Source organism: Ovis canadensis, chromosome 6 (assembly GCF_042477335.2).
Source record: "Ovis canadensis isolate MfBH-ARS-UI-01 breed Bighorn chromosome 6, ARS-UI_OviCan_v2, whole genome shotgun sequence".
Lineage (NCBI taxonomy): Eukaryota > Metazoa > Chordata > Mammalia > Artiodactyla > Bovidae > Ovis > Ovis canadensis.
In genome coordinates, this window is record NC_091250.1 from 102,541,307 (window position 1) to 102,559,018 (window position 17,712).

The following is a 17,712-nucleotide window of genomic DNA, read 5'->3' on the forward strand; positions in this document are numbered from 1 at the left end:
TGGGATTCTCCAGGCAAGAACACTGGAGTGGGTCCTTTTGAGCTATGATAGTATAAAAATTATAGAAACATGAAAAACACAGAGGCATGAATTTTAGAGTAAGACATTAGAACATTGCAATAACTTCTCAAGACTTTCTGAATAAAATCTGTAGCCTTTGGTTTAAAAGTCTCTACTAATTGGCTCTATCCAACAGAAGACCTCCGCACTCTCCTTCAAATCATTATAATGCATTAGTTTCGCAGTAACTTAACTTAGCCTAAGCCTTTTTTATTTTGTAGAATAATGCTCTTTGCAACCCTATGGACTGTACCCGCCACACTCTCTGTCCATGGCATTTTCCAGGCAAGAATACTGGAGCAGCTTGCCAGTCCCTTCTCCAGGGGATCTTCCCAACTCAGGGATCGAAAGTGCATCTCCTGCATTGCAGGTGAATTCTTTACCATCTGAATCACCAGGGAAGCCCTTGTATGTTAATACATTCAGAATATGTACCTTCCTCTTCATTACAGAAAGAGTATACTATGCTTTTGCTCAAACTTTTCCAAGAGTTGTTAACCACTGGGAAAAATCAAGTTCCTAAGGGCAAGCACCATTCCTGGCCTTTGAGCTAATGGCCCACACTTGTACCATCTGCATTTGTAGTTGATACTTGCCAGTATTTAAAAGTGAAGATTTGAGATACCAATTAATGTTAATCGAAATACATGAAATGCACAGATACCACCACATTTTATTAATAACTCAATTATTCAAATGGGCATAACAGATTCTTATTATCTATATTATGAAAATTAAAACTTGAAATTTCTTTAAATTGCTAATCTATGCCTCAACATGTGGTTTTAAGACAGAATTTGTGTATTGAACTATTCTATCTTGTCTTTGTCCCACACAATGCAGGGAATTATTTTGACACACACTTGTAAATAAGGAAAGTGAAAGTGTTAGTCACTCAGTCGTGTCCAGCGCTTTGTGACCCCATGGACTGTAGCCTGCCAGGTTCCTCTGTCCATGGGTTTCTCCAGGCAAGAATACTGGAGTGGGTTGTCATACCTTTCTCCAGAGAATCTTCCCAACCCAGGGATGGAACCTGGGTCTCCTGCATTGCAGGCAGATTCTTAACCTTATTCCCCAGAGATCTGCCACAAAACTCTGCTATTATCCCCTGAATTGCTCTTTCTTTTTTCAATAGTTCTCCACTTTCCTGTGGACTGTCAAAGCATATGGTCTCTGCGGTCCCTTAGTAAATTCAAGACGGAATGTATGCCTCCATATGTGGTTTTAAGACAGAATTTGTTTATTGAACTATTTTGTCTCACCTCTGTCCTATGCAACGCAGGGAATTATTTGACACACACTTGTAAATAAGGTACAGCTTATTTGCAAGAAAATCATACTTCCTCATTTTCTCACTTCAACAGTCTGTAATTTGTCTTGACTTGTTTTCCCTACTGTAATTAAGGTTACTTCCCTCTTTCTCTTATCATATATAGACAGGTCCAGTCTGTCATCACTTACCCTAAAACTAGTTTTTATTCTAGTGTCTACTGTACCTCTGCTCTTTCATTTTCCTCTACATCTTGCTCAACATGGCTTTTAATTTTGTTTCTTCTAAATTCATCATCATGTCGAGTAGGTACAAACATCTGACTTCTTCATTTTGGCTTATTCTGTAGTCATACTCAAGCATTATATATTGAAATGCACACTGCTTATTATATTTTTTCCTTCTCCTTTAAATTACAGTAAGGATATTATATGTATGAATACTTAATGTAATTTAGTTTTTAAACTATGTGTTCATGCAAGTTACAGAAAGAATTTAATTTCAGGAAATGAAACATTTATTTAAGAAGAGGGCTTCAGGTCTGAGGAGGATAAAAAATGGACACTATTTGCCACCTCCACCCTCAGACACCTTGTTCCTCCTCTCTGCCCTGTGGCTCTATCTGTTTTACAAGGCTCATTCAGGGAGTTTTGCAATTAGATTTTTTTTTTATGTGTTTGTTTGGCTGCACAGGGTTAGTTGCAGCACTCGAGATCTTTGATCTTCATTGCAGCATGCAGAATATTTGGTTGAGTCATGTGGGACCCAGTTCCCTGATCAGGAATCGAACCCAGGCCCCTTGCACTGGGAGCTCGGATTCTTAGCCACTGGACCAACAGGGAAGTCCCATAATTAGATTTTTGAAACTACTCCTGCCTCTGAAGGCCTCTTCTGTGTCAGATGGCTCTTATTTATTTACTATAAGTAGTTGAAATTTAATCTCCTACTGCCTTGAACTACCATTGCTAATCTTAAATGTGTGTGCATTATTGCCTCACCAAATGGAATGCAAGCTTCTAGAAAACAAAATCATTTACCAGACTATATCCTCTAACACTAAACTTTGCACAAAGTTAGAATTCAGTAAATTCTGGCTGAGTCAATAAACCAACTTCTAAACGTTATTTGATAGCATAGTTCTCAGCACATCTTACTTGTCAGACCAAACTTTAATTAGTTCTTTATATATCTGACTCTCTCGCAATTGTTGGAGAGGAAGGGGACTATGATTATTCACCCTTGTAACCTCAGCATCAGAATCCACTGACTAGTTCATAGAAGTTGCCCTGTGAGTGTTTATGAACGACCAGATGGATGCATTTAATTAAATCCATGAGGAGGATTCTGATGTAACTATGGATTAACTAGAAGCAATTCAATAGGAATGAGTGTAATTAAAGTCACTGCAACAGAGAAAATCCTGGAATGGAGGTCCCAAATTTCTATCTTCACATTGACATTACCATTTTGTTGTGACTTCAGGTGTCGTGTTCAGTTCTTTTTCCTGCAGAAGTTTTCTCACAAGGTAATTATTAAAAGAGATCTGAAAGAAAATACAGGTTAAAAAAAAGATGAGCCCATCTCAATGTTAGAAAGCCTTTATACCCCTTGAAAAGTAGGAGGAATTACATTTTATAGACTTCTTGTAAGACTAAATTTCATAGACTTGGAAATAATTCTAAATGTCTAACCAAGTTTATTTTAGTTCATTTTACCACATATCCATTACCATAAAATCAGCATGCCCTATACTTTAAATGTATGGAATGTATCATTCTGTTTTAATAATAAAAGAATTCACATTGGTTGTAGAAATTTTGAAAAGACAGATATTTTCAAAATTTAAATCATCCATTTTCCTAACAAAAATGATCAGTGTTTCTGTGTATTTCCTTTCAGTCTTTTTCCTATGTATCTATGTGTCTACGGTTCTACAGAATTAGGATCATATAATGTAATCATGTGTTTTTTCCAATGTTAAATTACAGAAACGGTAAAAAAAAAAAAAAAAACAGAAACCTATACAGGGGTCCTTTCAGTGTCAGGACTCTTTACCCTCTTAAAAATTCTTGAAGACCCTAAAGGGGTTTGTAGGTTAAAATTAGAAATTTTTTCAACATTTAATTTATTAACTATTTTGAAATAACAATAACAAACCAAAAGTACATGTTAACAGAAATTAAAATATTATATGAAAAATCACTATATTTCTCAAAACAAAAATTTTAGTAAGAAATAAGGACATTGTTTTTACATATTTGTAAGTATCTTTTAAAGCCTGACTTCACAAAAGGTGGAGTCTTTGATCAATTTTTGTATTCACTCTGTTATATCATACATACAACATGTAGCCTCTGGAAAACTCTACCATGTACTTATGAGAGAAGAGAATGAGAGTGAACAGAGCAAATATAACATGTTAGTACTATTATAAAAAATAGTTTTTAATTCAGGATCCCTAAAATGATCCTGGGACCCCGGGGTATCCCCAGACCACACTTCAAGAATATGTAGTCCTGTGGACTGGAAGTGGATAAGAAAATGTGAACGGGCCTCTCCCTCCAGCACATATTCTACTCCGGGAACTCCACATTGGCCATACTATTCCTGGAAGACCCTAGAATGCCAGTCTTGGCTTGGTCACATCACAGTCTCGGGGGATAATAATTTGCACATGCACCACTGTATTTCTGGTCCCCTTACCACCACCATGATGGCTCAGGGAATGATCATAGTCTCAGGTGGGCTAGAGCTTGTGACCGGAAATACCAAAGAAAGTAATATATTATTTTGTACAATAGAAATTTAAAATAAAATATTCTCTTGAAAAATATTATTAATAGCAATTCTTCAGCTAAAAATAAAAAATTAAGTACCATCCTTAGAAAAAGGCAAATGACAAACACAAACAGTATCTAGCCAACCATCACCCACTGAACAAGCTCTTTCCAGTGAATTTTCCAAATTCTGAGTCATTTGTAAGGCCATCTCTGATGTGGGAGAGATGCAGAAGGTAGTGACTAAACAACTCCATTCATCCCAGGTCCAGTGATAAATCCACTCTTTCATTAGCTATGAGCCAGACTAACTTAGTCTTTTGCCATCTAACATCTATGCTAACAAAGAATTATATGATTATGATTTTGTTTTTGACATAGATATTCTATGGGATAATAGTAGAATCCTTATGAATAATCTGACCAGACAGAGCTCTGTTGCTTGTTATAATTAATTTTTAAAAGTCTGGTTTTAACTTTAATATTGCCATTGAGTCAAGAAACTTATACTAAATAGGTCAAGAAAGGTATCTGACAGTCATAAACCCTTCTGGGAGTTTCAAAGTGCCTGCCAAACCCACATCTCCTTCTAGAAATTTCCTTAATCATGCTTTACAACTTTTACTCTACTTTCCTGGATTCAACTTAGTAGGTAAAGGACGGATACTTTTTCTGGCCAACAGTCTTTCAGATGCCCTGACTCAAAGTTCCGCCCAGTTCAGATCTCCTATATGAAATGATGACTAGTTATATCAGTCAGGAAATTTAAACTGGAGACATAGGAAGAAGCGATCAGGGAATCTAGTTAGCTGGATCGTACAAAGCAGCACAGAGAACAGTTGTGTCTCTGTGAGAAGTCACAGCTAACAGAAGAGAAAGCTGCAGAGCCTGCTGCGTTGTGAAGCTGCTGGCAGACACCAGAGGAATTACAAGATGTTGGGTGACATCCAATCTGCAAAAGGCCTGAAAGTGCATCTGTTCCTATTTTGTTTCTGCGTATTAAGAAGCATAATTTGTTCTTACAACTTAGAGCTAGCCACATTACATTGTAAGCTTAACAAGAGAGTGGAAAGTGAATTTAGCCAAAGTCACCCTGCATGTGGTGAAAAGTACTTAAGGTTTAGAGCAGGCATCAATAGCCAAAATGCTTTCCCAAGCAAGACAGGTAACATACATGAGTGAAACCAGACAGATGTAAGAAAAGTAAGGAGGGATGCTTGCCCTGTTAAAGGAAAAAAATGCACTTTAACAACTGGTCATGGTTACCATTCAGAAAGACAGTTTGCTAGAACTTAAGTTTTAAATGGCATAATGTATATTAAGTGTTTACTATATGCACAGAATATGACAAGAGCTCATTAATATTCATTATTATTATTGTGTCATTTACAATAATTGTTAGCAGTTATTTATAAGATACATATATATGACATATAATTATAGAATATATATATCTATAGGCTGTATATTGTCACCCTGCTTATGTAACTTATATGCAAAGTATACCGCATGAAATGCCAGGCCGGATGAATCACAAGTGGGAATAAAGACTGCTGGAAGAAATATTAACAAGCTTAGATATACATGATACCACTCTAATGGCAGAAAGCAAAGAAGAACTAAAAAGCCTCTTGAAAGGGTGAAAGAGGAGAGTGAAAAAGCTGGCTTGAAACTCAACATTCAGAAAACCAAGATTGTGGCATCCGGTCCCATCACTTCATGGCAAATAGATGGGGGAAAAATGGAAATAGTGACAGATTCTATTTTTGGGGGCTTCAACATCACTGTGGATGGTGAGAGCAGCCATGTTAAAAGACGCTTACTCCTTGGAAAGAAAGCTATGACAAACCTAGACAGCATTTTAAAAAGCAGAGATATCAGTTTGCTGACAAAGGTCCATATGGTCAAAGCTATGGTGGTTACAGTAGTCATGTATGGATGTGAGAATTGAACTATAAGGAAGACTAAGGGCCAAAGAATTGTTGCTTTTGAGCTGTGGTGTTGGAGAAGACTCTTGAGAGTTGCTTGAACAGCAAGGAGACCAAACCAGTCAATCCTAAAGGAAATCAATCCTGAATATTCATTGGAAGGACTGATCCTGAAGCTGAAATTCCAATACTTTGACCACCTGATGGGAAGAGTTGACTCATTGGAAAAGACCTTGATGCTAGGAAAGATTGAGAGCAGAAGGAAAAAGTGGTTGCAGAGGATGAGATGATTGGATAGCATCACAACTTATTGGACATGAGTTTGAGCAAACTCCAGGAGACAGTGAAGGACAGGAAAGCCTGATGTGATGCAGTCCATGGGGGTGCAGAGTCAGACACAACTTAGCAACTGAACAACAATCTATAGGGATCATCTGAAGAAATGAAACTGCTTGGCAAATTTACATTTTCTAATTATTTAATATATAGTTGTCTTTAAATTTTTTATCATATTCTTTAAAATGCTTCTCCAAGTTTAATTGGTCTCTTAAATGAATCATGAAAACCCTAAAATTTTGCTGACTCTACTGGTTTACTTTCTGTTGATTCATTTCTTTGGTTTTTGGAGGAAATACAGTCTACCATTTCTTGTTTTTTCTAGCCTATATTTTCCCTGGTAATTACCTCCATAGACACCTTTCAGACATTACCTATCAGGCAGAAATGTGGATTGAAAATAATGTGATTTTTTTCCCAATAGCTTTAGGCCTTCAATCAGAGACTGCCAGTTCTGTCTAGCTCTTCCAAAATAAATCAGTAAATTTTTCTTGCCTTTGGGTACAAGTGATGAAATTTAGCCTAGAAATGAGCTAGGCTCATAGTATCTCAAAAGGAGATACTATCTAAAAAAGCAGCAAGGTGACACAACATAGACACTTTGCAGAGCATTTACACCATAACTTACAACTCTAGGCTTTAGGGAGGAATTTCTTTGTCTTGGAATTTTTTTAATGTGCAATATTCCATAACTAAAATTAAAGTAATTGAGTCAAATGTGTCTGGGCTTCCTTCTGTTTTAACAACTAATATGAATTAATATTATGAAATAATATTATGAATTAATAGACAACATAGTCAAAGCACTTAGAAGTCTCAAAGTAAATAATGCTGATTAATATAATCCATCCAGCTTTAGTTTCCTACTGAAGGACAGTGTGATGTAAACAGCATGTATGTAAATAGCTCATATAATTCAGTTCAGTTCAGTCACTCAGTCGTGTCTGACTCTTTGCGACCCCATGAATCGCAGCACGCCAGGCCTCCCTGTCCATCACCAACTCCCAGAGTTCGCTCAAACTCATGTCCATCGAGTTGGTGATGCCATCCAGCCATCTCATCCTCTGTCGTCCCCTTCTCCTCCTGCCCTCAATCCCTCCCAGCATCAGAGTCTTTTCCAATGAGTCAGCTCTTCGCATGAGGTGGCCAAAGTTTTGGAGTTTCAGCCTCAGTATCAGTCCTTCCAATGAACACCCAGGACTGGTCTCCTTTAGGATGGACTGGTTGGATCTCCTTGCAGTCCAAGGGACTCTCAAGAGTCTTCTCCAACACCACAGTTCAGAAGCATCAATTCTTCGGTGCTCAGCTTTCTTCACAGTCCCACTCTCACATCCATACATGACCATTGGATAGCTCATACAACTGAGTATCAAAATAATAAATAACTCAATCAAAAAAGAGCCAGAAGACCTGGAATAAGAAGACACACAAATGGCTAACAGCCACATATAAATATGCTCAACATCTCTAATTATCAGAGAAATGCAAATCAAAACAACAATAAGATATCACCTAACACCTGTCAGAATGGCCATCATCAAAAAGCCTATAAATAACAAATGTTGGATAGGCTCTGAAAAAAGGGTAACCCTTATACACTTTTGGTAAAGATATAAATTAGTGCAACCACTATGTAAAACAGTATGGAAGTTCTTCAAAAAACTAAAAATAGAGCTATTATATGATCCAACAATTCCATTGCTGGATATATTTCTGGAAAAAAATCAAAAACACTAATTTGAAAAGATACATGCACCCCAATGTTCATAGATGTATTATTTACAACAAATAGATAAATAAGATGTAGTGTGTGTGTGTGTGTGTGTGTGTGTAGTGGAATGAGTTTCTCAGGTGGTGCTAGTGATAAAGAACCCACCTGCCAATGCAGCAGATGTAAGAGACATGGGTTCAGTCCCTGGGTGGGGAAGACCCCCCTGGAGGAAGGCATAGAAACCCACTCCAGTATTCTTACCTAGAGAATTCCCTGGACAGAGGAGCTTGGCGCGCTGCAGTCCACGGAGTCGCAAAATGTCAGACACGACTGAAGTGACTTAGCACGCATGCATATAGTAGAATATTTCTCAGCCATAAGAAAATAAAATTCTGCCATTTACAGCAATGTGGACCTAGAGAATGTTGTGATTATTGAAATTAGTCAGAGAAAGACAAATACTGTAGGATATCACTTTTACGTAGAATCTAAAAAACAATACAAGTGAATGTATATACAAAACAGAAACAGACTCACAGACATAGAAACCTAACTAGTGGTTACCAAAGGGGGAAGGGAAAGGCGGGGCAAATTAAGAGACACAAACTATTACGTATAAAATAGATAAACAAGAATATAGTGTACCGAACAAAGTATAATCACTAGCTTGTAAAAACTTTTAATGGAGCATAATCTATAAAAATACTGAATAACAATACTGAACACCTAAAACTAATATAATATCATAAGTCAAACATACAAACTAAAAAAAAAAAAAACAGAAAAAACAGCATATACAGATTCTAGAATCATACTGATATGTATTCAAATTCTAATATGCTTATCAGATATATATCTTTGACAAGTTCCTTAACCTCTCAAAGCCTGTGTCATCACCTCTAAAGATGGGGACAATAAGCTTATTTCATAAAGCTGATATGAGGATTCCACGAAATGACATAGAAAAGAGTCTGTCATTATTTAGAAAGTATTTAATAAATCTTACTTTCTTATCTCTATGCTATCTTAATCCAGCACAAAGTGAGGATCAATCCAGTTTCACTTATATCAGAAAATATGAGAGATGACTTGAATGTCCTTAGACAAGATACAGGAGGTGAAGGATCTTGCCCTACACCTTGAGTAAGGACAGATCTGTGTTGCCCCTTCACCACAGATATATCTGCCTGGAATGGCAACAGCAAGAGATACAGAATTCATTTATTTATTCAATACGTCATTTATTCAACAAATATTGAACCCTGTTAGCTTGGGCTACACAGACTTCTACAATTTGCCTGTATGGTGTTGAGCAAGTTGCAAAAGCTCCTTCATGCTTATTTTCTTATCTTAACAGTTACTGTTTAGTCACTAAGTCGCATCCAACTCTTTTACAGTCCCGTAGACTGTAGCCCACCAGGTGCCTCTGTCCATGGGATTTTCCAGGCAAGAATACTGGAGTGGGTTGCCATTTTCCTTCTCCAGAGGATCTTCCTGACCCAGGGATCAAACTCACATCTCCTGCATTGTAGGTGGATTCTTTACTAGCTGAGCCCCCTCGGAAGCCCATCTTAAAAGTGTGGATCATAATAAAGCCTGCCTCCTGGGGTTCTTATGAGAAATAAATGCAATAATAAGGGGCAAGAACCATGAATGGAATAAAAGTAGACCCTAAGAGATATCATTCCCTTTCCCTCCATTCTGTGCTAGATTTTATTATATTCTGAAAAGCACAGCACAACCAGTCAAGAGTTAAACACATCTTGCTGGTTTAAAGAGTAAATAGATAGGCTTCATGATGTGTACTTCCTCTGTTATTTTTGCTTAGTTCTGTACCTCTCTGCACTTCTGTGTTTCAACCAGAAATGCTGAGACAGCAGAAAGAAAGTGATAGGATCTCCCTCTTGTCTGAATGAGAAATCCTGGCTGCTTTCTTACATTTGCAGTCCAGTATGTTTAGACTCCTGCATTTTCACATAAAACCAAATATTACCTTGCTCTATCTAAAATTCAGTAAAATCCTCCAAACCCTTCATCCCTGGGACTTTCATGGTCAGGAAATTATTTATTTTTTTTAATGATGTGTCATTAAATGTGACACCATGAAATGCCATGTCTCAGAGTCACAGTACAATCCATGTCTGTCTAGAAATAGTTGAAATTTACTTCTCAATGATAAAATTATATTTGAAAGAAGTAATCATGAGAAACATAAGTCTTCATATATATTATGTAACAGATAGTGCCCCTTCTGTGAGGGTTATCAGAGAATGATCTATCCCACATATGTGAATTTCAGATAAATGAAGTTTACAGGGACCCACTTCATATTCCACTCACCCCAGCTTACTTAAAATGAGTTCTAGAAAGCAGAGAAGAAAATGCAGAAGGGGCCAAAGTCTGCATTATGAATTCAGAGCAGTTTAGATAGCCTGACTAGAGAAGATTCGGAAAAATAAGCCACATCCTGGCCCAAGGCAGAAAGTGCTGCCAGATCCCCTCCCCTCTTCCCCATCCTGCCTGGGGCAGACATTGCAGGACTATGGGGTACAGTCTCTGGCAGGAGGGGTAGAGCTATGGATGTCAAGCTGCTGAGGTGCAGACAGAGAAGCTTTGAAATTAGAAGTATCCTGAGAAACCTATATGCAGGTCAGGAAGCAACAGTTAGAAGTGGACATGGATCAACAGACTGGTTCCAAATAGGAAAAGGAGTACATCAAGGCTGTATATTGTCACCCTGCTTATTTAACTTCTATGCAGAGTACATCATGAGAAACACTGGGCTGGAAGAAGCACAAGCTGGAATCAAGATTGCCAGAAGAAATATCAATAACCTCAGATATGCAGATGACACCATCCTTATGGCAGAAAGTGAAGAGGAACTAAAAAGCCGAAAGAGGAGAGTGAAAAAGTTGGCTTAAAGCTCAACATTCAGAAAACGAAGATCATGGCATCTGGTCCCCTCACTTCATGGCAAATAGATGCAGAAACAGTGGAAACAGTGTCAGACTTTATTTTGGGGGGCTGCAAAATCACTGCAGATGGAGATTGCAGCTATGAAATTAAAAGACGCTTACTCCTTGGAAGTAGTTATGACCAACCTAGATAGCATATTGAAAAGCAATTACTTTGCCGACTAAGGTCCGTCTAGTCAAGGCTATGGTTTTTCCAGTAGTCATGTATGGATGTGAGAGTTGGACTGTGAAGAAAGCTGAGTGCCGAAGAATTGATGCTTTTGAACTATGGTGTTGGAGAAGACTCTTGAGAGTCCCTTGGACTTCAAGAAGATCCAACCAGTCCATTCTAAAGGAGATCAGTCCTGGGTGTTTGGAAGGAATGATGCTGAAGCTGAAACTCCAATACTTTGGCCACCTCACGCGAACAGTTGACTCATTGGAAAAGACTCTGATGCTGGGAGGGATTGGGGGCAGGAGGAGAAGGGGACGACAGAGGATGAGATGGCTGGATGGCATCACGGACTCAATGGACGTGAGTCTGAGTGAACTCCAGGAGTTGGTGATGGACAGGGAGGCCTAGCGTGCTGCAATTCATGGGGTCGCAAAGAGTCAGACACGACTGAGCGACTGAACTGAACTGAGTTGAGATTTTGTGTGGCTTTTCAGTCTATTTAATTGATCTAAAACTGAAAGATTCAAAATAATTTGTTTTTAGGAGTCTTCAGGGTTACAAGGGGCTTCCCTGGTGGCTCAGAAGGTAAAGAATCTGGCTGCGGTGTAAGAGTCTGGGGTTTGATTCCTGGGTTGGGAATTCCCTGGAGAAGGGAATGGCAACCCACTCCAGTATTCTTGCCTGGAGAAACCCATGGACAGAGGAGCCTGGCGGGCTATAGTCCACAGGGTAGCAAAGAGTCAGACACGACTGAGGAACAAACACACATACATGCACAGGCTTACCAAGAGCTTTGGGGGCATCAATAGGCAATTGGAGGGGCCTCTCCAGTGGCTCAGTGGTAAAGAACCTGCCTGCAATGCAGGAGATGCAGGTTTGATTCCTGGATTAGGAAGAGCCCCTGGAGAATGGCTGCCCACTCTAGTATTCTTGCCTGAAGAATCCCATGGACAGAGGACCCCGGTGGGCTACAGTTCATGGAGTTGCAAGGAGTCTAACACAACTGAACCGACTGAGCCCACACACATGCAGGCATAGGCAGTTGGAATGTGTCAAGAAGACTCTCAGAAAAAGAATTCTTAATGCGGCTTGCTCTGGGTTCTAATTTTTAACAAGAGGGAAGTAAAAAGAGTCTCTACACTGGATCTCCAAGGAAGAATAGGAGATTCTAACTCTGGACAACCAGAGCTATCTGAATTTATTGAGATTTGCTTGTGCTCATCCTAGACACTGATGAGGGTAAGGAATTCCAACACATTTCAATAGTTTAGATGCAAAACATTTGTAATTTTACCTCTCTGCTTCCTAGACTAAAAGATAAAAACATAATCTAACCTGATTTTAATGACACAATGACCATTTAAAACTCCATTTCCTATATGACTCAGGGAATTCAAACTGGAGCTCTGTAAGAACCTAGAGGGGTGGGAAAAGGTGGGAGGTGGGAGAGAGGTTTAATAGAGAGGGGACCTATGTACACTTGTAGCTAATTCATGTTGATGGACGGCAGAAACCGTCCAAACCAATATTTTAAAGCAATTGTCCTTCAATTAAAAATAAATACATTTTTTAAAAACTCCCATTTCTATTTTAAGAAGGGTTTCTAAGGCAATGAGACACAGATTCTGTATCAAGCATCCTCAGCCTGTTTTTATGTTTTTGCTTTTTTTTTTAATCTTTGTTCTTAGTCTTGGCTTTTATTTCTGGTGATTAAATATTTCTACATTTAGAAATTTCTCCTTCCCTTTTTATTTTCTTATGATCTGAAAATAATAAACTAATGACATTTATTTGAACTGTAACTCACATAAGAACAAAAAGAAACTAAGAAAAAAATTTCTTATAAGCACATGGGCTTTAGGGCTATGTGTTCTCTATTTTGATGGGCTTTGAGACTTTTTTGCGTACTTCTAAGTGCTTGAATGTTCCAGATAGCTGCATCTAAAGATAAATAACACTTGAATTAAATGCACTAGATAAATATTACCCCACCCTTGCTTGATTCCTTCTCAACCCTACATTTACTCAAGAAATAAATCCTATTAGATTTACCTTGATCATGATTTAGAGTCCAGCCATGTTTCACCACTTCCGCTGCTACTACTGCAGCCTAAACCATCATCTTCTCTCACCTGGATTACTACAATCTCTCCTAACCTATACTATGCTTCTGCCTTTGGTTCCCTTCAGGCTGTGGAACCCAGCCAGAATGTGTATGTGTTAGTTGCTCAGTTGTGTCTGACTCTTTGTGACCCCATGGACTGTAGCCCACCAGGCTCTACTGTCTATGGAATTCTCCAGGCCAGAATACTGGAGCGGGTAACCTTACCCTTCTCCCAGGGATCTTCCAGACCCAGGGATTGAACCTGGGTCTCCCACATTGCAGGCAGATTCTTTACAGTCTGAATCACCAGGTCCAGCCAGAATTGCCCCATAAAAATGCCATGTATGGTTTCTTCAACTATTTTGTAACATTTTTTTAAGAATAGGAGCTTGCCATTTCCTCTGAAATCAGGAACAAGATGAGGGTGCCCACTCTCACCACTACCGTTTAACATAGCTTTGGAAGTCCTAGCCACAGCAATCAGAGAAGAAAAATAAATAAAAAGGATCCAGACTGGAAAAGAAAAAGTAAAACTCTCACTGCAGATGACATAATCCTCTACATAGAAAACCCTAACGACACCACCAGAAAATTACTAGTGCTAATCAATGAATATAGTAAAATCACAGGATATAAAATTAACACACAGAACTCCTTGCATTCCTATACACTAACAATGAAACAGAAAGAGAAATTAAGGAAACAATCCCATTCATCATTGCAATGAAAAGAATAAAATACTTAGGAATAAATTTGCCTAAAGAAACAAAAGACTTATATATAGAAAACTATAAAACACTGATGAAAGAAATCAAAGATGATACAAATAGATGGAGAAATACACCATGTTCATGAATTGAAAGAATCAGTATAGTGAGTATACTACCCAAAGCAATCTATAGATTCAATGCAATCCCTATCAAGTTACCAATGGTATTTTTCACAGAACTAGAAACAAATCATTTCATAATTTGTATGGAAGCACAAAAACCTTGACTAGCCAAAGCAATCTTGAGAAAGAAGAATAGAATAGGAGGAATCAAACCTTCCTGACTTCAGACTATCCACAAACCACAGTCATCAAGACAGTATGGCAGTGGCACAAAGACAGAAATATAGATCAATGGAACAAAATAGAAAGTCCAGAGATAAATCACACACCTATGGACAACTTATCTTTGACAACAGAGGCAGAAATATACAATAGAGTAAAAACAGTCTCTTTAACAAGTGGTGCTGGGAAAACAGGTCAACCACATGTGAAAAAATGAAACTAGAACACTTTCTAACACCATGCAAAAAAAGTAAACTCAAACTGCATTAAACATTTAAATGTAAGACCAGAAACTATAAAACTTTTAGAGGAAAGCACAGGCAGAACACTCTCTGACATAAATCACAGCAGGATCCTCTATGACCCACCTCCCAAAGTAATGGAAATAAAATAAATAAATAAACAAATGGGACCTAATTAAAAGCTTTTGTACAACAAAGGAATCTATAAGCAAGGTAAAAAGGCAGCCTTCAGAATGGGAGAAAATAATAGCAAACAATTGACAAAGAATTAATCTCCAAAATATACAAGCAGCTCATGCAGCTCAATACCAGAAAAACAAACAACCCAATTAAAAAGTGAGCAAAAGAACTAAACAAAAATTTCTCCAAAGAAGACATACAGATGACTAATAAACACATGCAAAGATGCTCAACATCACTCATTATTAGAGAAGTGCAAATCAAAACCAAAATGAAGTATCATCTCATGCTGGTCAGAGATCATCAAAAAGTCTACAGACAATATCCCCTGGAGAGGGTATGGGGAAAAGGGAACCCTCTCAACCTGTTGGTGGGAATGCAAACCAGTAAAACCAGTATGGAGAACAATGTGGAGATTCCTTTAAAAATTGGAAATACATCTGCCATATGACCCAGCAATCCCACTGCTGGGCACACACACTGAGGAAACCAGAACTGAAAGAGACGCATGTACCCCAGTGTTCATTGCAGCAATGGTTACAACAGCTAGGACATGGAAGCAACTTAAATGTCCATTGGCAGACGAATGGATAAGAAAGTTGTGGTACATGTACATAATGGAATATTACTCAGCTATAAAAAAAGGAATGCATTTGGGTCCATTCTAATGAGGTGGATGAAACCGGACTCTATTATACAGAGTGAAGTAAGTCAGGAAGAAATAAGAATACCGTATGTTAATGCAGATATATGGACTTTAGAAAGATGGTAATGAGGATCCTATGTGCAAGGCAGCAGAGACACATATAAAGAACAGACTTTTGGACTCGGTGGGAGAAAGTGAGGGTGAGATGATTTGAGAGAATAGCATTGAAACATGTATATTACCTTATGCAAAATAGATTGCCAGGGCAAGTTTGATGCATGAAGCAGGGCACTCAAAGCCAGTGCTCTGGGACAACCCAGAAGGATAGGGGAGGGAGGGAGATGGGAGGAAGGTTCAGGCTGGGGGGACACATGTATACCTGCAGCTGATTCATGTCAATGTATAACAAAAATCATCACAATATTGTAAGACAATTATCCTCCAATTAAAATAAATTAATTTTTTAAAAACGGGAGCTTGAGCATAGATATTTTAATTTAATTTAACTTAATTTAATGATGGTCTGTTCATAGTGAGCCTCTATTAAATGCTCTTTAACAAGCTCAGCAGTTACACGACTAGTACAAGATATGTTTCCTGGCTTGCTTTCCAGTTATCCACATCAGAGCCTTCTCCTGGGCAGAGTGAAAAAAAAGAAAAAAAATACCATTTCTACTGTAAAATTAAATCATGTTATCATGTAGGGTCAATGAATGAAGACCTGAAGTCATTCTGTATTGGCTAATGATCAACTCATTTTTCCAAAAGTCCTTCTGAAATGGGCTTATAATGGGTATAAACTGGCAGATAATAATCCAGAAAAGAATACAAATGAAACATTGTTTTTAACATACAAAGCAAGTGGGTATGTTACTTGGCAATTTGCCAACAACTATTGTACCCGTTATGCGTATTTCTGTTATAAATTCCTTTGTTTCTAAAGGACTAATGACAAATTTGTTCATTGTCAGAGTTTTCAAGTATGGGGATTCTGAATTCACCATGTAAAGAAAGAGGGGCAGAAAATGAGTTCAACCTGATTCCAATAAGTATATATGAAGAATACTGTATGAGGAATTTCTATGAAATATAAAGCTTTTACATGGAAGGGATTTTAACATATATTTTTAAATGTCTATCAAAAAGTTTACATCAAACATGGAAAGAGATTAATTTACATGTTATATAAAATGCTTATTTCTTCTCCAATGCATGAAAGTGAAAAGTGAAAGTGAAGTCACTCAGTCGTGTCCGACTCTTAGCGACCCCATGGACTGCAGCCCACCAGGCTCCTCCGTCCATTGGATTTTCCAAGCAAGAGTACTGGGGTGGGGTGCCATTGCCTTCCCCGATATAAAACATACACAATGATAAGAATAATGAGCAAAAACATGAACAATTTATAGAAATTAGAAATATAGTTAGAAAACAAATATGTGAGGAAAATAGTTTGCCTTGATAAATCAAAAAAGTATAAATTGAAACACCAAGTTATCATCCTAAGAAAAAAGCACATAGTAAAGATGTATGGTGACAGGTGTTAACTAGGCTTATTGCAGTGATTATTTCACAGTATAAGCAAATACTGAACCATTATGTTGTACACCTGGAACCAATATATTTCAATGATACAAAAAAAAATTATACCTAAAAAAAAACAAAAAATGAAGTATTGTATTACATGTATTAAATTTGGGAAAAAAAAATTAGATGAACATAACATAAATTATTGGTAACATATAAACTGGGATAACTCAGCAACACTTATCAAGAGCAATAAACATATGCATACTTTCAGGTAGGAATCCTATTCATGATAAATTATACTAAGAAAATAATTTAAAATATAAATTTTAAAAATCTTTACTAATTAAAATATTTATGATAAAATAATCAAAAGTCAAAAAGTAGGAGTCTTAAGCATCAATTTGAGAAGCTACCACCCCAGCAACTTAAAATACAGTGTTTATCCCTTCAGTTCAGTCACTCAGTCGTGTCCAACTCTTTCGTGACCCCATGGACTGCAGCACTCCAGGCTTCTCTCTCCATGGGATTCTCCAGGCCAGAATACTGGAGTAGGTAGCCTTTCCCTTTTCCAGGGGATCTTCCCAATCCAGGGATTAAATCCAGGTCTCCCACATTGCAGGTGGATTCTTTACCATCTGAGCCACCAGGAAAGCCCAACGTATCAACAGATATCCCTAAAATTTATTAGGTATCCCCCAAATTTATTATCTATATTTTATAAGAATTAAAAATTAGATATAACCATTAG

At 37.7% G+C, this 17,712-nt stretch overlaps 1 long non-coding RNA gene across 1 annotated transcript in view; it reads right to left on the minus strand.

Annotated features, from left to right (window-relative positions):
* Positions 1 to 1,275: 1,275 nt before the first annotated feature.
* LOC138442609 (uncharacterized) overlaps positions 1,276 to 17,712 on the minus strand; it is a 37,049-nt gene continuing 20,612 nt past the window's right edge. The window contains exons 3-4 of the long non-coding RNA XR_011257788.1: positions 8,344 to 8,497; positions 1,276 to 2,873 (exon numbers count right to left, since the gene is read on the minus strand). This is a non-coding gene — a long non-coding RNA (uncharacterized lncRNA). The remainder of the gene's footprint in view (positions 2,874 to 8,343; positions 8,498 to 17,712) is intronic.